Source organism: Somniosus microcephalus, chromosome 9 (genome assembly GCF_052327205.1).
Source record: "Somniosus microcephalus isolate GS21.2 chromosome 9, FLI_Smic_1.0, whole genome shotgun sequence".
NCBI lineage: Eukaryota > Metazoa > Chordata > Chondrichthyes > Squaliformes > Somniosidae > Somniosus > Somniosus microcephalus.
The window spans coordinates 101,240,891-101,264,398 of record NC_140995.1 but is presented as its reverse complement, the minus strand read 5'-3'; the positions used below and the strand labels follow the sequence as shown (position 1 = coordinate 101,264,398).

Here is a 23,508-nt window from a genome sequence, read left to right as displayed (position 1 = left end):
CTGCATCTAGTCTGTCTAGTCCTGTCAGAATTTTATACGTTTCAATGAGATCACCTCTCATTCTTCTAAACTCCAGCGAATACAAGCCCAATCGACACAATCTCTCCTCATACGTCATTCCTGCCATCCCAGGTATCAGCCTGGTGAATCTTCGCTGAACTCCTTCCATGGCAAGAACATCCTTCCTCAGATAAGGCGACCAAAACTGCACACAATACTCAAGATGTGGTCTCACCAAGGCCCTGTACAACTGCAGCAAGACATCCTTCCTCCTGTACTCAAACCCTCTCACTACGAAGGCCAACATACCATTTGCCTTCTTAACCGCCTGCTGCACCTGCATGCTTACCTTCAGCGACTGGTGCACAAGGACACCCAGGTCTCGTTGCACTTCTCCTTCTCCCAATCTATTGCCATTTAGATAATCTGCCTTCCTGTTTTTGCCACCAAAGTGGATAACCTCACATTTATCCACGTTATATTGCATCTGCCATGTTTCTGCCCAATCACCCAACATGACCAAATCATCCTGGAGTTTCTCGACATCCTCCTCACAGCACACACGCCCACCCAGCTTTGTGTCGTCTGCAAATTTGGAGATATTACATCTAGTTCCCTTGTCCAGATCATTTATATCTATCTATATATATATATATACATTATATATATATATAAAGTGGTCGATCTGTCTGTCCTTCTGTCTGTCTGTCCTCGGGTGTGCGTCTGTCCGGCTATGCGCTCGAAACTTATACCGCGTACCTACGCGCGCGTTACCTCCGAAGAAAGCTTACGCTTCCGGGACGCTGGTAAGCGTATTTACTTTTCGGTCGGACGAAAATTGTTCGCAGCCTTATGCAAAAAACCTTCAAAATTAAACTCATTATCTGCTAGCATTGATTGACTGACGTCAAGGTTCGACCAATCCTGTGCCGTCACGATTGACCAATCCTACAGTACAGTCCCCTGATGGTTGGCCAATCGGGGTGTGTGTGTGTGTGGGCGGGACTAATCGTTTTCATCTCGGGGATCTGGCAGCCATTGTTTCAGTGCCATGCCTTCAGCTTCCAGCTCAAACTACTTTGAAAGTTAGTATCTCTTTTAAAAATAACATAAAACGTTTTTGGTAAATCTTATAAGTACTTTCACTTTCATCTTTCAAGGTATTAAGTGTGTGTGTGGGTGGGACTAATCGTTTTCATCTCAGGGATCTGCCAGCCATTCTTTCACTGCTTGCAGCTCAAACTACTCTCCTTATCCAGCTTTGAAAAAGTTAGTTTCTCTTTTAAAAATAACATAAGATTTACCAAAAACGTTTTATAAGTACTTTCACTTTCATCTTTCAAGGTATTAAAAGGTAGAAATGTTGCCCGGCACCACATTCACAAAGGGACACAGACAGGGCCCTAAAGCCTGGGACTCGATTTAAAATGTTGCCCGGCACCAGATTCACAAAGGGACACAGACAGGGCCCCAAAGCCTGGCACTCGATTTAAACCGCCCGCCCCAAAACAGCCCTGGCAAAGCCGGGCTCCCCCAGCTAGTATAAGTATATATATATATATGTATATATATATTGTGAATAGCTGGGGTCCTAGGACCGATCCCTGCGGTACCCCACTAGTCACTGCCTGCCATTCGGAAAAAGACCCGTTTATTCCAACTCTTTGCTTTCTGTCTGCCAACCAGTTCTCTATCCAAGTCAATACCTTGCCCCCAATCCCATGTGCCTTAACTTTACACGCTAATCTCTTATGCGGGACCTTATCGAAGGCCTTCTGAAAGTCCAAATACACCACATCCACTGGTTCTCCCTTATCTATTCTACCAGTTACATCCTCAAAAAATTCCAGTAGATTAGTCAAGCACGATTTACCTTTTGTGAATCCATGTTGACTTTGTCTGATCCGGTCACTGTTTTCCAAGTGCTCTGCTATTACATCTTTTATAATGGACTCTAGCATTTTCCCCACTACCGATGTCAGGCTTACCGGTCTGTAATGCCCCGTTTTCTCTCTACCACCTTTTTTGAATAGTGGGGTAATAGTGTCCTTTGACCTGGTGGCCACTCTTTCATGTCTGAAGATAGTGCATATCAGCAAGCTACTTAAGCACTGGGATCATCAGATTAGCCAACTCTGTTGTCCTGCTCATGTGCAGACCCAGAGCTTTGCATTTGCTTGCAGTTGGAAGGATTTTTGGATTTGGAGAGAATGTCTCTGGATATTTTTGTGGCGTATTCACTTTTGAATAAAATATGTCACTGGTATTTGCGCGACATTCTCAACAAATTATATTGACGTATAAAAGGGAGTTTACGAAATGTTAATTTTTTCCCTATTAGTGTTAAAAACCATCATAATGTAAAATATTTTATTACAACTATAAACCAATATTTGAAACTTGGGGTTTACTATCACTCACCGACACTATTTATGCACCAGTGAAATGTTTTCTGGCTCCCGCCCCCTTCTTTTCTGGCTCCCCCTGTGCCCCAGCTTTTCTAGCCTCTTCCCCCCGCCCCCCCCTCTCCAGCTCTGACAGGCACACTAGCCCTACTGCAGCCACCTTGCCCTGTGAAAGCTACCAACATAACAGATCCCAAGATCAGGATGTCCCTGACTCGATGGAAAAGGAATGGTAATGAACTAGGAAATGTTCATGAAACATGGTATGGCAATGAACTAAGAAACCCAACAAAGAGAAAATGAACTGAAATCACATCCTGATGGCAGGGCTCCAGAATTAGGCACGATTCCAGGTGAGGGCAAAAAAGAAGGAACATTGCAGGAGATACAGCCAATCCTGAAATTTTTGTCTCATCCAGTTTACTGTACATACAGTGGCCATTTTCAAAATAAGGACACCTTGAAAATAAAGGACACCTGATACAAGTCCCTTGGGTGTCCCTAATTTACAGGTTTCACTGTACTAAGGCTATTTCCGTTGGAGCACATTTAATTGAGGTTTAAGATTAGGAAGGGTTTTGATAGTCATTCCCTATTTACCCTATTTCCTCTGGTCGAGATGTCAGTGAAAATAAGTCATTTTTAAATCCTCACTTGGAGGGAGTAAAAAGAGATACTTCTTTATGCAGAGAGTTAGTGTGTTGAATAATTTGCCACAAGCAGCAGTTGAGGTAGGATTGATTGCATCTTTTAAGGGAAGGTACAGACCTATGAGAGTTGAAGAGGTCAGTGAGATTGGTTTTGGATTACTCTAGCAAAGAGCTGGTACAGGCAATAGGCTGAATGGCCACCTCCTGTGCTGTAAGCTTCTGCGGTTTTAGGCAGTATAGTACTCAAATGCTGGTCATGCAGTTATATGGGCTTCAGGAATGCCTTAATGGGTCTCCAGGGAAAGTGGCACCAGAGCAGGATATAAATTGGGAGGGAGTACGAGTGGTGCACGGAGGTCATTTGAGCATCGCTCTCTGGGGACCTGATCAATGGGTAAAAGTGCCAGAGACAAGAAAAAAAAGTTATGACTGCGACAGTTTCTTTAAAATGTGCAATTTTTCTGTGTTGAGAAGCAAGGTGACAAAATGAAATTCAAGCTTAATTGGTTGAAATTGTTTTAAAATCAAGTTAAGTTACAGAAGAGAGTTAAAGATTGACATGGTTACATTATCAAATTGCAGTAAGACGTCTTTACTCTTATAGTCAAATCCTCTTGTAATAAAGGCCAACATACCATTTGCTTTCCTAATTGCTTGCTGTATTTGCATGTTAACTTTCAGTGATTCGTGTACAAGGACACCCAGGTCCCTCTGAACACCAACATTTCCCAATCTCCATTTAAAAAATACCCTGCTTTTCTATTTTTCTAATCAAAGTGGATAACTTCACATTTCTCCACATTATATTCCATTCGCCATGTTCTAGCCCACTCACTTAGCTTGTCTATATCCTTGAAGCCTCTTTGCATCCTCCTCACAACTTACATTCCCACCGAGCTTTGGATCATCAGCAGACTTGGATATATTACATTTGGTCCCCTCATCCAAACCCAAGTGAAGATTTAAAATGATGACTCATTTTCACTGACATCTCGACCAGAGGAAATAGGATAAATAGGGAATGACTATCAAAACCCTTCCTAATCTCAAACCTCAATTAAATGTGCTCCAAGCCCCATCTGCTCCAACGGAAATAGCCTTAGTACAGTGAAACCTGTAAATTAGGGCCACTTAAGGGACTTGTGTCAGGTGTCCTTTATTTTATTGTACGCACCCGTAGGGGCCTCGCAAGTGCCAGTTTCAGGCATGCAAAGCACTGATTCTTGCTGTACCCCACTAGTTACAGCCTGCCAACCTGAAAATGACCTGTTTATTCCTACTCTCTGTTTTCTGTCCATTAACCAATCCTCAATCCATGCTAGTAAAATATTACCCCCAATCCCAAGAGCCCTAATTTTGTTTAATAACCTCTTGTGTGGCACCTTATCAAATGCCTTCTGAAAATCCAAATACACCATATCCACTGGTTCCCCCTTATCTATTCTGCTAGTTACAACCTCAAAAAACTCTTTGTCAAACACAATTTCCCTTTCATAAATCCGTGTTGACTCTGCCCAATCCTATTACAGGAAAAGTTCTGATATCCGGCACCGACGGGACCGAGCTGCTACCGATCTATCAAAACTTCCGGATAGACCAGCGCTAATGTTGAAGGATAGGAGGTTTTCATCTCTGTATCTGACAACAAACACTGTTGCTTAGCAACAGCTTGTAAACACTCGGCCCGTACCTTGGAAGCATCTCTGAAGCTGTTGCTAAGCTACAGAGACGCTTTCCAGAGCCTGACTGTTTTATAAAAAAAAAAAATGCTAGGAGAAGGAAAAAAACCTAACCAAAACGGCTGCTGATTTCTGCCGTTAGATCGAGGTTTCCGGGCATACAACCTCCGGATAAACCAAAGTTTCCTGTATTATTTTCTAAGTACCCTGTTACCACATCCTTAATAATAGATTCGAGCATTTTCCCTACTACTGATGTCAAGCTAACTGGCCTGTAGTTCCCCGTTTCCCCTCTCCCTCCTTTCTTAAATAGTGGGGTTACATTTGCTATCTTCCAATCCGTGGAAACCATTCATGGGATTTTGGAAAATGACAACCAGTGCATCCTCTATCTCTATAGCCACCTCTTTCAAAACCCTAGGATGTAAGCCATCAGGCCCAGGGGATTTATCAGCTTTCAGTCCCATTAAATTCTCCAGTACTATTTTTTTTACTAATACTAATTTCTTTCAGTTCCTCATTCTCGTTAGACTCTTGGTTCTCCACTATTTCCGAGAAGTTTTTTGCGTCTTCTTCTGTGAAGGCAGACGCAATGGGCCGTATATTCCGACCCCTATGGGTGGGTACGAGGTGGGTACGCACCTGTAGGGGCCTTGCAAGTGCCAGTTTCAGGCATGCAAAGCGCATGTGCTGAAAACCGGCACTTCCAATCTGCAAGAATTCTCTTGACAGATCATCCGCCTTCCTGGGAAAAGGGCCTCCGCAGGCAGAGAGTGCCGCTTTCTGCACAGCCTCCGCCCGCTGAAAACCTTTAAAAATCTTACGCCTGGTACGCCTGCTTTTACCGGCATAAGAGTTTTTAAAAATTAAAAAATTTTCACTCATAATTTAAAAATACTTTTTAAAAAAAAAAGGTAAGCTTATTTTTAGCCCCGTAAAAAACTTTAATTTTTTTTCAAAAATTAATTTTTTGTGTAAAATATTTAAGTTAATGTAATTTTAACTAATTTTAAATATGGGATTTCTTAACAATTTATTTAATGTTTAACTTTTTAAATGTGATCCCCATTAATACTTTTGACGGATCTATGCGGAGAGACCTGTCAAAAGCATGAAGGGGGAATTCCCTCTTTGATTGGTTCCCCACAGCCCACGTGATCCCAGGGACGCTTGCGAACCGCCTGCTCCCCTGGGATACCTGGACCTCTGCGCGCGCAGACCAGGAGAGGCCCAGGATTGAAGTCTCGGGACCTACGGAGCCAGCAGGTAAGTGCGTAGACTTTTCCCAATCAGAGGCATCCGCACGCAGGAAGCCTCCGATCGGAAAATCCGACCCAAAGTATTTGTTCAATTTCTCTGCCATTTCCTTATTCCCCATTATAATTTCTCCTGTCTCGCATTTACTTTCGCTAATATTTTCCTTTTTACATACCTATAGAAGCTTTTAGTCTTTTTATGTCTCTCGCTAGTTTACTCTCATTCTATTTTCCCTTTCTTTATCAATTTCTTGGTCCTCCTTTGCTGAATTCTAAAATCCTCCCAATCCTCAGGCTTACTATTTTTGGCAACATTATACGCCTCTTCCTTTGATCTAATACTATCTTTTAACTTCTCTTGTTAGCCAAGGTTGAACCACTTTTCCTGTGGGGTTTTTGTGCCTTAAAGGAATGTATGTTTGTTGTAAATTATGTATTAATTCTGTAAATGCTAGTCATTGCTTGTCTACCGTCATACTGTTTAATGTAGTTTCCCAATCTACCTTAGCCAGCTAAGTTATCAGCTACACCTTGAGTTCATAGGTAGAATCTAAAGATTTTCTTTAACTTGTGTGTTAGATATGACTCTCAATACTTTTTGAAATCCTTATTCCTACGTTTAAAATGATCAGTAGTTGGGTAAATGCAGTGTACTAGATGATGCAAGAAAACGAGAACACCTGATCTGAAAGGCCCTAGTTGGATCAGACTGCAGATGCAGTCTTTTGTACTGGGTCTTAGAGCTACTTCCCAACAGGAGACCATGGATTCTACCTGTCTAAGGCCACACGCACTCTGTTCTCTCTGAACTGTTGCTGCTGTTGTTGAAGCCACTGTTAGTACAAAAATAATTGACACCAATATTAACAACTTTTATAGAAATTCTGATGTTTTTTTGACAACGCTACATACCTAGCAACTGACATGAAGTTATTATTCTAATATATTCAAGCTGCAAATCTGCAATGCAAAATCAGTGCCTCTACCTAGGTGCTAATCTTTCCTTAAGAATGTGCCAGCTGGTGCTGCACTGTACATTAGTAATTAGAAAAACATTAAGCTATAAAATAAGTCAGAATTTGCAAGGAAAGGCATTTGCTTATTTATTTTGAAATTGAATAAAAGTTCCTGATCCCACAACGTTCTTCAATTTTAATGTATTTCCCATAATAGCTTCAATCCCCCTCTAATTCTTCTAATTACTGAGGTATGATAATTTTGTTTATATTTATAACTTAACTATGTAGGTGTGAATGGAAGCACAGTCTACAGACTTTCAGAAGCAGCCTGTGCTCCTCGCTTACCCATGAGAGAGCTCTATCTGTAACCACACCTAACTCTGCATTGCTATACTTGTAGCTGTTGGAATTAAAATGTGTGAGGGTGTTCTCGGCATTCAAGGCTCCAGGATTATTTATGTTGGCAAAGCAGTATAATTAAATATTAGCTGCTCTGCTGTGACATTGATCAAGTATAGTCAGGTATCGCACTCTACTCTTTGGCTCAGAATAGGAACACACTGAACATAAAAATTTCACTCCAGATACTTGACTAAACTTGATCAATGTTACAGCAGAGCAGAGTGTCAGTCGTGGCTCAGTTGGTAGCACGCTCGCCTCTGAGTCAGATGGTTGTGGGTTCACTCCAGAAACTTGAGCACAAAAGTCTAGGCTGACACTCAGTGCAGTACTGAGGGAGGGCTGCACTGTCGGAGGTTCTGTCTTTCGGATGAGACATTAAACCGCGACCCTCTCTGCTCTCGGGTAGATGTGAAAGATCCCATGGCACTATTTCGAAGAAGTGCAGGGGAGTTATCCCCAGTGTCCAGGTCAATATTTATCCCTCAATCAACATCACTGAAATAGATTATCTGGTCATTATCACTGCTGTTTGTGGGAGCTTGCTGTGTGCAAATTGGCTGCCGCGTTTCCAACGTTACAACAGTGACTTCAAAAGTACTTCAGTGGCTGTAAAGCGCTTTGGGATGTCCTGAGGTCGTGAAAAGCGTTATTTTAAAGGGAACTTTCTTTTAAAGGAAACAGAACCCAAGACCCATTCGAGCGAAAGCATTTCTAATATACAATTACTGACTTTGTTTTTAAGAATTACTTATGTATTTTTTGCTTGTAGGGCTATTTCAGCTGGGTCAGAAATTAAAATATCAGCTAAAACAAGTATGGAACGAATTGGTTCCTTTTGTGGTAGCTGCTACTACCAGATTCTTACTTTATAAAAGTGAGTGATTACATTTGTTTTTGTGCAAGTTTCTTGTCTGTTCGATTTCAGTACCTGCCAATGTTTGAGCGAACCAATGTGGTTAGTAAAAAAGTGACTATTTGAGTCAATTAGAAAAACGCAAAAGATTTTTTTGCAGTATGGATGAACTTAAGTTGCTGACCTACTCATAGTCATAGTCATAACAGCACAGAAGGAGGCCATTCGGCCTTTTAATTGTGAATATTTTTCTGTGGAGTAGTGCAGAATAAGATCTCTCCAATTCAACAGGAGAAGAGGTGACCTGATAACAAAAGTTTAGATTAAAAACAAAAGGGCATTCTATTAAGTATTGCAAGCATGCTTATCAAACTTCCCTTCTGGAAATTTTTGGAACTTTATGAGAATTCATGGTGGAATCAAAGATTAAAGTGAGAGAGGGTTAATTCAGTTCTCTATGCTGTGTTGTCAACCCTGTTAAAGGGAAACAATGGAAAATATCACAGTAATGCAATGGGTAGAGTAAAGTGAGCTTTAATATTATATTGCCACTTTTTCAATCTGTATGTGTTTGAATTGTGGTGAGAATAGGATTGGCCTTGGCTGTAATTCTCTCTCTTTCTCCTTTGAGGTCGAATAGCCTGGCTGTCACTGGTACACGGGTAAATAATGGCTAGCTACCAGCTGCTGCTTCTGGAGCCATACCCCAGCAAGAAGTCAACACTTTTAGGAGGGGTGGGGAAAAAATACAGCAAGTTTTATCATTGGTGCAATCATTTATTGTTTACTTAGTTTCTAAGACTTGAGCATTAGAGACTGCTGGTGCTAACCACCACTTGTGTTAAAAACAAAGAGGCATTTTCCATTTCAGTAATCATTCTGATGTAATTTCGAGAGGAGTTTGAGTGAAGAGTAATGATGGAGAGAAATCACAGAATCTTACAGCACAGAAGGGGATCATTCGGCCTGTCGTGCCTATGCTGGCTGTTTGAAAGCCCCACACCCCAGCTTTCTCCCAATAACCCTGCAACATAGTTCTCTTCAAATACATGTCCAATTGTCTTTTGATAGTTCCTATGGAATCTGATTCCACCATCCTTTTAGGTAGTGCATTCCAGATCATCATAATCCTCTGTGGAAATAATTTCCCCTCTAGTATTTTTGCCAAATAATTTAAATCTATGACCTCTGGTTATCGACCCACTTGCCAAAGGAAACAGTTTTTCCCTACTTGCTCTATCAAAACCCCTCATAATTTTGAATACCTTTATTAGGTCTCCCCTTAACCACCTCTGTTCTAAGGAGAACAATCTTAGCTTCTCCAATCTCTCCACATAACTGAAGTCCCTCATCCCTGGTATCATCCTGGTAAAACTTCCCTGTATCCTCTCTAAGGCCGTGACAGCCTTCCTAAATTGTGGTACCCAGAATTGTACACCATACTCCAGCTGAGACCTAACCAGTGATTTGTAAAGGTTTAGCATGACCTTTTGGACGCTAAGGGAATCGGGTGATATGGGGAAAGTGGAGTAGATGATCAGCCGTGATTTTATTGAATGGCAGAACATGCTCGAGAGGCTGTATGGTCGTCTCCTGCTCCTATTCTGCTCTCTCATAACTTGAGAGTATTACCCCTGGTCCTCTCTAACCTATTTAGTTGAAACAATTTGTCTGTACAAACACAATCTAATCCCTTCACCCCCTAAGTCTGTGCTTCTGTAAAGTATAGAGACCCAGCTCTTTGAGCCTGTCTGGGTAACTAAGTTGCTTTAGACTGGGAATTAAACTTGTGGCCCTCCTCTGCACCCTTTTCAAAGCCTCTATCACCCACACAGTATTCTGAGGCCTAACCAGAAATTATATTAATCCAGGTTGATTCCAGCAGAAGGGCACTGACCTTGACAGTGGTCCAGAGATGAGTGCCTTTTCAGAAATCATGAGAGCAGTAGTGACTAAAAAGTCTTCATTAAGAGAACTGATAAAGGTTTGTTCAATTTGCTGTCACCAGTCATCAAACTTCTATCATAGAACTTGCCTTTGTTTGTCCAAATGGTGACTACCATCAATCTACCCAAACAGATTATTCTTAGGTTCGGAAATAAGTACAGTGCTACTAAAGATATTTCTCTGTGCTCCAGAATTGCTTTCACTGTATTTAAAGAGAGGGTGCCACCTAGCTGTGCTGCCTGAGGCAAATGGTTTCAACATCGAGATGCAAGCCATCCCATCTTTAACTAGGAGACAGAGCTGTGAAGGTCCCAATAACCCATCACCCCTGTGCTCACTGACCTACATTGGCTCCAGGTCCCCCACCCCTCAAATTTTAAATTTTAGGCCTGAAGCTCTGGAATTCCTTCCCTAAACCCCTCTGTCACTTCCCTCTCCTCCTTTAAAACCCACGTGTTTGAGAAAGCTTTTAGTCGCCCCTCCCAATATCTCCATCTTTGGATGGGTGCTTATTATTGTCTGGTTACGCTCTGTTAAGCGTCTTGGGATTTTTTCTATGTTACATGCGCTATATAAATGCAAGTTGTTGGTGAGGAATGGAATTTTTTTTAAAATTCTTTGATGGGATGTGGGCGTTGCTGGCTAGGCCTGCATTTAGTGCCCATCCCTAATTGCCCTTGAGAAGATGATGGTGAGCTGCCTTCTTGAACCGCTGCAGTCCATATGGTGTAGGTACACCCACAATGCTGTTAGGAAGGGAGTTCCAGGATTTTGGCCCAGCGACAGTGAAGGAACGGCGATACAGGTCCAAGTCAGGATGGTGTGTGGCTTGGAGGGGAACTTGTAGGAGGTGATGTTCCCATGCGTCTGCCCTTGTCCTTGTAAGTGGTAGAGGTCGCGGGTTTGGAAGGTGCTGTTGAAGGAGCTTTGGCGAGTTGCTGCAGTGCATCTTGTAGATGGTACACACTGCAGCCACAGTGCGCCGGTGGTGGAGGGAGTGAATGTTGAAGGTGGTGGATGGAGTGCCAATCAAGCGAGCTGCTTTATCCTGAATGGTCTGCTCTTGTAGCCACAGTATTTATATGGCTGGTCCAGTTCAGTTTCTGATCAATGGTAACCCCCAGGATGTTGATAGTGGGGGATTCAGCGATGGTAATGCCATTGAATGTCAAGGGGAGATGGTTAGAGTCTCGCTTGTTGGAGATGGTCATTGCCTGGCACTTGTGTGGTGCGAATGTTACTTGCCACTTGTCAGCCCAAGTCTGAATGTTGTCCAGGTCTTGCTGCATATGGACACGGACTGCGTCAGTATCTGACGAGTCTCGAATGGTGCTGAACAGTGTGCAATCATCAGCGAACATCCCCACTTCTGACCTTCTGATGGAGGGAAGGTCATTGATGAAACAGCTGAAGATGGTTGGGCCTAGGACACTGCCCTGAGGAACTCCTGCAGTGATGTCGTGATTGAGATGAATGACCTCCAACAACCACAGCCAACTTCCTTTGTGCTAGGTATGATTCCAACCATGGGAAGCTAATTCAGCATGTTCTTTAATGATTACAATGCCTGGATTGCCTTGATCTGAGTCCAGCCTCCAGTGGTGCTAGAGACTAGCAATGACACCAGTTAGTTACAGTGGATGCAACCAATGCCAGAGCTTTGTGGGATTTCCTCAAACATCTACTGTGTGGACCCTAGACAGTGGCTGTAGAATCCTATCCTAATAGACTGTACCTCAGGCTGAAGAAGTGATTTTGTTGTCGGCCGCTGACTTGGCTCATCTTTTGTCCTAAGCCAAAGTGTGCAGAGGGTTAGAAGCAGATGACCCCAGATACTAAATAGCTTCATACCAGGGGTGTTAGGTTAGGTTTCTACAAAAGCAGTTTTCTGGAGATGCTCCAGTGGTTCAGTCGGTAAATACACGACATTGTGTGGAACTGAGCCATATAGACCAGAAATGTTTCCATTTCAATCCTCAGTCCATATTGTTAGCTGATTATCAGCAAGGGCAGTGCTAGTGTCATTACAATTAACTTTTGCAAGAAAAAGCAGCATCAGTCTGACACTGACAAAGTAGTTCGAGCAGGCACTTGTAATGGTTGTGGAGATGGTCATGTTGAAAAAAAGAGAAATGGTATTCGGAGGCAGGAGTAGGGAATTTTGGACATACAATGTATATTAAAACTTTGGATCAAAATGTGCATTGTTTATATATTTTTTGTGTGTTGGCTGTGTTTACGTGGCAAAATCATCAAAACACTGGCCTAGAAATTGGGTTGGGGCGCCAAAGTGGCGCAAAAGTCGCCTGAGCGCAGGATTTAGCGCAGCGATCGGAGTGATACCGATCGCCAGAAATTCAGTTTCAGTGCCGCTCGAGGGAGACTGGGCGAGGCTCGAGGCGCTCCACGTCCCTCTTAGGGCGCTGAAACTGATTATCGCAACGTGCCGCAGCGCCACATGCTGCGGCACGGCACGCTGCGGTACTGCAGACCTTCCTCCCACTGTTAAGGGGGAGGTGCCTGCAACAGCGCGATCCCCGATCGCGAGTGCCGGCAAATGAGCCCGGCACCAAGGAGAAGTGCCGGGCTCTCGGGAAACAGCCGGCAATGCCGCGGGGCGGCGGGGGGGGGGGGGGGGGGGGGGGGGGAGGGGAGTTAGGAGGCCGGGGACGGAGGTGCTGGCAGGCGGCCGCCGAAAAAGCGGCCGCCCCGCACCTCCACCTTAACTTGCGCCGCTGCCGGCACAGTAAGGCCCCGTGAACCGGGCGCGGGTAGCGAGCGGTGCAACTGCGGCGTTCGCTACCAAATATCACGAATGGGGCGCTGCGCACACCGATGACGTCATCGGTGGCGGCGCAGCGCAAATGCCTAACGTCACCATTAGCGCCCCTACTGAATATCGCCGGAGACGCAGCCAGTGGCGCTACAGCCACTGACTGCCTCTTTAGGTGCTAACAGGTGGCGCTACTCACCCAATTTCTCCCCGAGATTCTTTTATCCTGTATATTCCACCACAAAGACTAATCTTGATCTGTAAATGCTGCCAAGTACACAACCTGATTGACCAAGGGTTCCCGTCATGATTTTTGAGCAGAGTCCAAATCATAACAATGGATGCAGGACAAGACTCTTGGATTAAGATGTTTTAACCATTTTTTTTCCTTAAGTTTAATGTTAGCTCCATTTAATTATGTCTGGTCTGTTGTAAAGCAGAATTAAGTGAGTAAAATTTTATTTCAGAATGTTTCAAGGTTTGTCAGAAAATCTATCAAAATCCCCATTTTTACTTTTGACTTCATTTCAGTTAGCATTTAAAGAGTCCTGATAATTATGCTAATATGCTGTTTAATAATGTCAACAAAATAAATATTAAATAAGGATATGTGTGATTGGCTAGTGCCATAACTTGGAAACCTGGGTTAACAAGCAGTTAACCATAAAGGCAATATTTAGTCACATAGCTTGAATGTTTAACCACAATCCCACCTCTTTCGTCCAATCCTATCCTTTCTCAAAACTGTTAGTATTAGAATGCTGTGGCAATTATTTGCAGTCACATCGAGTGGGAGGTGAGCTTTTATTATCTTGGTCAAGGGAGCTGTGATAATCTCCTTGAACCAAGTGCTGAGTCACAGCAGTGTTTTTTTCAATACAATCATGACTCCTTCCCCACTGCCTCTATCTGTTCTTCATCTGGAACCAGCAGTCCCGATGAAAGTAAGATCATTCCCTTCCACAAGCACACAGTTACAAAAGATCAGTCTTACAGGTATGCTGTACTTAGCAGTATGTTTATACAATAGAAGCCTGATGTGCTGTAGGCAGTAGTTTTGTAATTTATAGTAATTTTGCATATTTGTGAGCAAATAAATTATATTTACATTTTGCTCAGTTCTGGGATATTGTGATCAGTGCTGGAAAAATGAACCTCATAATAATAATTCAACTTTATTGTCATTGCACAAGTACATGAACAACGAAATGTGATCTTGCAAGCTCCCATGACTGGGAGAAGCAAAGCCGCTGCGTCGGTGCGCGCCGCCATTCCATTTCCACCATTCCTCCTGTCCGACAATCTTCAGCCCAACGCCCGGGCCTGCTCACCAGCCGCTCCTCCTGGGGCTCCTTCCGTGACCTTCTCACCAACCGCCCCTCCTCGGGGCTCCTTCCGTGACCTTCTGCACCTGGTCTGCTGAAACCAGCATAGTCCAATAATAATAAAACAAAGGTATTTGAACATGCAATCAGTTTATTGCTAAATATTGTGCTGCTCTATCATTTAAGGTTAAAAAAATATATAGGTAACCATGGTATTTTGGCAGAAAGACAGCAATATAATTAAGCTCTTATAAATAGATTTCTATTTGGCTGATTCTGAATCTGTGAAACTGTCTCAATGTGATAGAAAGCATCGTCTACAGGACATTACTTGATCAAAGAATAAGAATTTGTAATCTTTGCCAAACCATGCTAATAGTCCATAAAAATTGATTTCAAACCATTGTACTATAATCTCAAATAAAAGTATCTCGTCACATTTGATACCAGTTTCATTTTTGCTTTCCTTTTTAATGCTGCAATTTACTTTAATTGGAAAGCGAAACATAGCAGGTTGACCTGAGAAAAGGTAATCTGAAACCTTGGGACTGGTATGGATGGTGGAAGATACATTAGATTAAATCTTTATGAAAATAATCTTTCTACTGTAATTTGTTTCATGTGGAGATTTAATTTTCAGTTACCATATATGGCTATTATTGAAGTCCACAGATTACATAGTGAAGTACTTAGTCCTTACAGTTCTGTAAATATTGCAGGTTAAAAATAATATTGGAATAACACATTCGCTTATTCACTTGACATAACTTCTGTCTGTACCATTTAGCACCAGAATAAGACCATTAAAATCATTTTCATAAAATGTATAGTTCTCTTTGCATGCAGAGTATAAGACAATTTTGCTGTAAGGAAAGCTGCTTCATTTTAGCATGTTAAATGCTGAGAATTTTTTTATTTTAGTGCAGTAGGGCTCTGTTCCAACATTGCAGTATAATATCTGCACTGGGACAGGTTACAGGATGCTGACTTACACTGTATAAAGCTTCAAACTTGTTTTGAAGTAAGCTCTGTTAAATCTTGACGTATTTACTGGCTAGAGACACAGATGGGTTTTAACTGCATTCATTCTTCAAGAAGTTACCTTTGTGTCTATTTGCATTTATTTTGAAATGCTATAAAGGAAAATTTCAGTTTTCCTATTTGGTTAAAATCTGGAGAAATAAATTATATATTGTGTGCAGTTTATGAACATAAATTGTATATTTTTACCACATCATTCAACTTTATTTCATTAGTTTCATTTCATGTACACCAAAGGAAACATAGGAGCTTTAAGATGTCCTGATGTATTTGTTTCAACAAGTATTTTTGTATTACAAAATATACTTTAAGTAGTAATATTAGACTGCAGTATTTGTGGTGGCAAAATTGCATTTGTAGTGATACATTTCTGCAGAGTAAGGATTTGCAGAATTGTTTTCGATTCATGCAAATACTTCCATCAATAAATGACACTGGCCACTGATGGTTGATTTGTCTAAAATTGCAGTGCTGTTGCTGACGTGGCAATAGAAAATTCCAGTTCAGCATGCATGCTAGATGTGGTTGAAAGGTCATTGCAGTATTTGGATGAGAAAAGCTTGCTTTGAGCAGTAATTGAGCTGGCATTCAAAAGGTACCAGGAAAATTATACCAGGTTATGAAATTGTTGAAGTGCTGTTTACTGGCATGGTTATTGTACATCAAACCGAAAACGGAATCCTGAATAGAAGAGAAAAGCAAAGGGAAAACATCAGTTCAGCAGGGAGGACAAATTAATGAAAAAGAGAACTATTCAAAGACAACGCAAGCATCCTATATAAAGGTATTTTTACTCCTTAAAAGTGAATCCTTTAATTATACCTGAGCTGTGCATAGTGTTTTTTCTGTTATATACATTTTATAAAAATATATTACAGATAAAAGTAAACACTAATCTCTTCTGTTTGGCTCCCCCAATACTTGCAAATTTTCATATTCTAGTTAAAAATAGAGCTGAGCTTTAAAAACCGAGCTTTAAAATCTCAGGTTGAAAAAGTTAACTTGCTTCAACTTTAAAGTACACTATGCCTCAAATGTGAAAGACCAAATATTGCTATTAAAATAGTTTTACAGTATTTGATCAGGTTTAGGATTGCATTAACCAGAAACTTCCTGATGGAATACACTCCTATAGATTGGTCAACTCTCTGCAGAAAATGGAAACGTTAATTTCTATGGTTTTTTCAGAAATCTTGTGGGAGCTTTTTCTTGTAAAATACAGTGAGTTCCATGTCCAGGAATACTGACTGATTATTTCTCTTTCATGCATTATTTCTCTTTCATGCATTAAAAGCCATTTGTTCGTGAGAACAGAATAGTGAGCGTAATAGATTTTGGGAGACAGTAACCATCAACCCAGTGTCCACTAACTTTGTGCACATTACCCCCCCCCCCCCCCCTCCTGTTTTTTCTGTCCAATTTTCTCTTCTAAAGACATTAGATGGGGTGCAATTCCAACATGGCAGTTACTTTCCAGTGCCTGGCCCAAGTGCCCATTGTTCATGTGTGAGCCTCAACATTTCCAGTAGGGGGGGTCACTGTATGGTGATTGGGAACAAGAACTGTGGATGCTGTGCCCAACTGTAGCACCCTTACTGCCCAGCTGAGAGCAACTGCCTTAGGACATCTGCTCTGTATGGCAGAAGGAAAGAGAATTCTGAGTGAGAAAGACAGTTTCAGTTTGTACACTTCTCATTGAATAAGTTAGATGTGAACTTTATCATTTTTGTTATGAGAGATTAATACTTTAAGGAAGAAATCCGTTTCTTAGCAGAGCTGACAAAATCACAAGTTTCCTTGTGTAAAGTTATATTGGAAAATCACATAAAAGCACAGTTTTACAATTTGCTGCAAGATGAAGCTTTGCTCCTATCATTCTAGGTATGTACAGGACAAATGGGTAATGTTTGCTGTTTAGCATATGAATCCAAATTTTGTTTGTTACGCGTGTCCAGGGTGGTTGTGAGCCAGAGTCACGGTTACGTGATGGCTTACCAAAAAGTCATGGTGAATACGTTTTAAATTTAGTATATTGCATAACAGTCAGAAGACTTATGAAAGTAAAGTTTTTTTTATTTCTCCAGAGGCACATACCTGCACCTTCCTCTACAATCTCACACTACAGGCCGCCTTTGATATAATATGATAGTTTATGGATTGCAATCCCAGAAATCTGTTGTCAGGTACCCCTCATTCCAAACTGTCTCTCCATAATGAGATCCTCTTCCTTGCAGTCTTTCCAACACTCCAAGCAGATTGACAGGAACAATTGATTCAGGGCCAATGGATGATGTAAAATTGATGATATAAGATTTTTGATTAATGTCTTTGGCTTTATTGCAGATCCAGACTGGGCTTCCTCCCACTCCCAAGGGGACTATTATCAAAGTCACACTTTGTTTTCTGTTGTAAAGTGATATGCTTTATGCATTACTCAGTTTAGAAAGTTGTTGAAATTGATTTTGCATGCTCATAAATTATTAGGCAGCTTTCTAGGAAGGTGAGCACTAATGATGTCACGTACTTGTAAATATGAAATGAATAACTATGTGCCTTAAACTGCAGGAAGATTTATACTGCCTAACAGAGGGGAGAGAGCATTAAGTCATTTGATGCCTTGTAATCTTCAATTTGAAACAAGCATAATCATTTTTGCCATAAAATTATGCAGCCTGGTGGTAGTGTAGTGGCCAGTGCCTACAAATCACATCCATATATGAAGACTAAATTGAAGAGGTTCAGATTTTTTGCTGGTAATGTATTCAGAGAATTTGTCAATAAAAGACATTTAATAGGAAATGAGCTATGGAATATCTTGAGTTGTGCACTGAATGGGAAGAATCAACTTTTATTTGTCCACCAGCATCAGAAATCTAGATTCAGTGCAGATGCTAATAGCTGGTATGTTCTAGCAATACCAGATAAGGGTCACACTGAATGATTAACAATGATGTGCAAGTTTATTGCCAAATATTTTGTAATTAATTCAAATTAAAATCACTTGTAGTTAGAAATTTCTTTACACAGAGGGCTGTTGGAGCATGGAATGCTTTGCCATGGGGAGTGTTTGAGCCAGAGACCATTGTTTCTTTTAAGGAAATATTGGATAAATATTTAAAGCAGAGAAAAGTACAAGGCTATGGGGAGAGAGCGAAGCTGTAGGATTAGTTTTGGATTGCTCAAGACATGAAGGGTTGAATGGCTGTAAATTTCTATGGCTCTCTGATAATCGAGCTTTGATTTTCTGCTGCCATTTGAGACTTCTGAATCACTACTGTGCTGTCTGATTGTTTAGCTGATATCTATTCCTGGATAAGCAAGAGCTCATTCAACTCAGCTCAGTAATAGTGCAGAAATTCTCTTCGACTCTTGCCAAAAACTCTGTACCCTAGCACCAACTGCATCCCTCTCCCCGGGTGCTTGCTCGGCCTGAGTCTGACAGTGTGCAAGTTGATCTTGAGCTTCAAAGCCTACATCCTAGCCACCACCAAAACTTGCACTAGGAATTTTCTTGTGGCTTCTCCCAACTCTACCGCCATAACGCTGGTGGAAACCCTGTTTTCTCCTGAACTTCCGCCAATGGTAGAATGGGAGAAGCCCTGAGGAAATTCCCAGCTCTGTATTTCCACTTCCTCAACATCATCTGCTTCTGTCCCTTCCTGACGTCAACTGTGACTGAGTCGATTGATCCAGCATTCGGCTGACCCCTTCAGGTCCACTTTTCGCAAATTGCATCTCGTCCAAAACACAGCCATACACATCCTATCGTGCACTAAGTGCTGCTCCCCATTACTTTTATCCTCATCAACCTCCAATAGCTCCCAATTGCCCAAAACATGCCTTCTTATCTACAAGTCCCTGCCTAACCTCACCCTTCTCTACCTCCATACCTCACAGCCCTGTATCCCAATATGCACACACCAATTCTGACCTCCTTTGTATTCTCCCACCCCATCTCATTTCACATTTGTCCATCTTGGCCCTGTGCTCTGGAACACTCTTCATCTAGGATTGCATGACTACGATTTGAAAAAGCTTCATAACCTTGTCTTCGACAACCACCCCATCTCTCACAATTGCTTAGTGTACAGTTATTTTGTCACCTTTGTAAAATGCTTTAGATGCAAGTTGTAACTAATCAACCAATCCACCAATTTTAGAATTTACTTCAACTTCATTATTTTTAATAAAGGCTGGTACTGCACTTAGTTCTAACATGTTTGCATTTACAACAAATCGCAAACTTTACCAGGATAGCAATATCAGGAGAGATACATTGCTAAAGGCACCTAAAGAAAAGTGTAAGTGTGCAAAAGGAGGGGGTGGGGGAATGAACAGAACTGCAAATTTTCATATGAATATAATCTATACTGTATTTGCTAACTTCAATACAAAATTGTATTTAATGAACGCCATCACTGCATTGAAACTGTATTTTATAGTAACACAAACAGTACATCTTCACATGTATAAAAATGTATCCTGGTTCAGTTAGCAACAATTTGTGTGCCCTACTTGTGTGTACATGCAAACACATCTTCGATTACAAAATTACTCCCTATGAATATTTAAAGGAGCATAAGTTACTTTTCTTCAAACTAACCTCTTTAGTGTCCTGCATTCATGACAGATTATCAAGTTTTGATGATTGAAAAAGAACTGAGAATCTTGTAAGAGCCTTGGGATGCTTTACTATATTAAAGGCGCTATATAAATGCAAGTTGTTGTAATATAAAATGTATTTAAATAAATTATCTCTGGCCATTTTGGATTGCAGTTGCAGAATTTAAATATCTGTTGGTCATCATTATATGGTGTTGAAAATGTAGGTCAGTAACTGTTCGTAGGCCCTAAACTCTGGAATTACGCCCCTAAACCTTTCCACTTCTCCACCTCTCCTCCTTTAAGAACTTCCTTGAAACCTACATCGCCTGTCCTAATGTCTCCTCCTTTGGCTCGGTGACAATTTTTGTTTGATTACGCTTCTGTGAAGCCTCTTGGGACGTTTTACTACTTTAAAGGTGCTATATAAATGCAAGTTCCCTTTACAGCTGAGAAGGCAGCTCCCGGGCCACAGCCGGTATTGTTCTTGGCTATTTGTTATTTTCCTGATTTCCTCTGCTCAACCAATTGAGAAATTAGACCTTTCAGACAGACCTTCAACCCACTTAGTATGAATGCCTTAGTTTAGGATGACAGCAGATTAGGAACTCATTGGCTTTAAATTGCATAACAATTCTAATGTGGCAGTGATTTTGATAGAAATTTAGTTTTGCTGGACTTATTCTAGAAAGGCTAGTTTGTGAATTAATTAGTGGATAGGCAATGGTAACTATAAAATACCTATTTTTGCTTCACTAATGAGGGTAATCATAATTCACAAGTGAATTATTTTTGGTGATTCTGGCCAGTAAAATATAAATATTTCTCATTTAACCATTGCATCTTCTATTTATTGCTATATCACAAGGGTACATCATACTGCAGGGGATGGGGCTGCAATTTGGTAGAAAGGGAATTTGGAGTGGAATGTGGAACTTGTTTCATTGGGAAATTCCTGGAATCGGTCAGCAGTTAGGATGGCAGGAAATAAGTGTCTCTGCTAATATTGCTGGGAGAGTTTGGGGTCTTGGAGCGTTGGTTGGAAGATATTTTTCCAGAGACATTGAATTGAGTACTTTTGATTGGTTCCTGGGAAATAAATGAATACTTTTTTCTTTAACTATCATAGCTTTATAAATTATTGGAAAAATACCACACACTGCCTTTCTGCAATAGTAAACAATCAAATGGCTGCTTTAATAGAATTTTGCCTCTGGCTGCAAGTCAAGATTATTCTGTCACCATTTGTTGTATCTTTTGGAAGGGGAGGAGTGAGCTTGCAAGCAGGGCTTTGTGTGAACGGTGAGTCTCTCTGTTAATCATAAACATTTCCAGAATTTACCTTTGGAATATGTATCTGAAATAAATGTTTCCTAAATACTTCTGGATAAGGAAGGATCAGCTCAGCAAACTTCTAGGCTTTTCCACGTAACTGCAAGGGAATGGGACTTGCAAACATCAAATTCTTCAAGGACTAGTCTTGTATCCGTCATTAAAAAAAATCCAAAAATATTCTAAAAAGTTACCTCATAAAATTCCCAAAATTCATGGTTTAGATTGCAGGAATCCCTCCCCAACCGTGGGGGATATGTCCCTGAAAACCCCCATGGTTAGTAAAACCGCGGTTGGCAAATTCACTATAAACACAATAAAAAAATATAAAAAGCATATAAATCACACAAAAATCATGTTTTTTACCTTGTTCCTAAATTAAAAACCGCGGATACGTGAATTTCACTGCCGCGGTTGACAAAAATTGTCAGAGTGGAAACGTGTATACGTGAAATTCGCGTAAAGCAAACCCGCGGTTGGGGCGGGATTCCTGTATTTTCAGGTTAATAAAATCCTCACATTTCTGGTGTTTTCCCACTCAACTACAAATGCAGGCAGGGCTCACAAATAGACAATTCTACTGATGCAGGATGACAAATTGTGCACGCTGTACATGAATATTCCTTCAATTGGCATGTAATAGCTCGAATTTTGCAGTCAGCGGCGACGGAATGGCGCTCACCGTTCATTACGCTTACAGCTGGCCTACAGACTTTTCGTGGGCTTTTGAGCAGCAACTTATGGTTACTGGAGATCCTTTTCACCGCAGTGCCCTCTACAGGGAATCTATGGTGTGTGAGCAGGACAAGCAACAGCTGCCTCCTCAATCAGTCAGATTGAAGAATCCTCACCGAGACACAGTCTAAACCAGGAAGTATAACTTAGAATAATTCAATGTAAAATCATGTACAGACAGCCAAATAAAGTGAGGAAAAGAAAGATGGGATTGAGAGGGAGGTAAGAGACAAAGAAAAAGTTTTAATCCCCAACAATAATTAAAAGCTGAAGGACTGAGATTTCATACTTGTAAAAGTAAATTTTCAGTGCCAGAGAGGTTGTTTGGCAGCAATTGAGATTTATCACTCTGTTAAATATTCACTTACACCTGAATGCACCAGCCCTAACTTTTTCTGCTGTGTTAGTGGGTAGCTAGTGGATAATTCCAGTAACTTCACGCCCTTCATGTATTTTAATGCCAACTCTCTCGGCGAGGTACCGGTGTAGTGAAGCTTGTGGAGGAGCAGAACAAATCGGACAGCAACTTCTTGATTTCTGCGTTTAACTGCGCACATGCGAAAGCTGTCCAATTTGCTTCATAACAGTGACCGCTGATAGCCTCACCATTATTCTTACTGCAAAATTCGGGTCAATATCTGAGGGGAAAGAATGAAAGAAAGGCGTCATTGCTGCAGACACTTGAAATTGATGCTGGGGTTAATTGCAGGTTAGGCTGCGGATGAGTGCCAGCGAATTGCCTGATTAACAGGTCAATTAAGAATTTAACATTGTTGAGCCAGTATAATCTTGGAGAGTGATCTAGCAAACAACATTTTAGGATTACTTTGTATCTGTAAGAGACACAAATGTCAAAAGTAGATTTAAATTATCCTGATTGTCTTTTTCAATTTTTTAAACGCTATCCTACATTTACACCTAGCTTGGAACGGCTCAATTGTTTTTAGCTTTAGTTATCTCAACTTTGTTAAAGGCCAGATGCGCAGCAAAATGGTAGGCAACATGTACTAGGTTGGAGATAGGTAAGTAGCATTTAAGAATACAAAGGATCTTGTGTTCTTTGAGCACAGGTGGGGGTTCTGGAGTTGGGGTAAGAGTCCTGGGGTTCTGTAGCACTGTAGTGGGACCCCTGGAGTTGGCTATTACTCTAGAGACTGTAACTGGGAAATTTGGCTTTCAGTAGAACTCTGGGACTTGACTCATGGGGTTGGGGCTAAGAGTCCTGATCTGCAGCAGCACTGGATGGAGAGTCTTGGGATTTGTTAACAGTTGTGAGGGTCTGGAGTGCCTGGGCTGTGACAGCAGTGAAGAGTGTGAAGTTCATCTTGCAAAATAATTGCATGCAGAATAAAGAGACAAGTACTAATTTAAAAATTGCTGAAGTCCCCGTCTCTTCCCCACCCCCCACCCCCCCCCCCCCCCCCCCACCCCCGGTACCTTGATTCTGATATCAAGATAAATTAAGATACTGTTATAAATGCACCCCTCATCCACATCTAGTTTTAGAACCTCAAGCAATTGGCCAAAGAACTTAACTTTCTCATTCTCC

At 41.3% G+C, this 23,508-nt stretch overlaps 1 protein-coding gene across 4 annotated transcripts in view; it reads left to right on the top strand.

Annotated features, from left to right (window-relative positions):
- The window catches only part of LOC147112560 (microtubule-associated protein RP/EB family member 3-like), a 98,553-nt gene that overhangs the window by 3,876 nt on the left and 71,169 nt on the right, over window positions 1–23,508 (top strand). Inside the window, exon 1 of one of the 4 annotated variants that reach the window (XM_085996906.1) lies at window positions 15,953–16,074. The exons of the other annotated variants lie outside the window; for them this stretch is intronic. The gene's annotated coding sequence lies outside the window, so the exon portion shown is untranslated. Of the gene's footprint in view, window positions 1–15,952; window positions 16,075–23,508 lie in introns of those variants that run through there. 4 annotated transcript variants of the gene reach the window in all.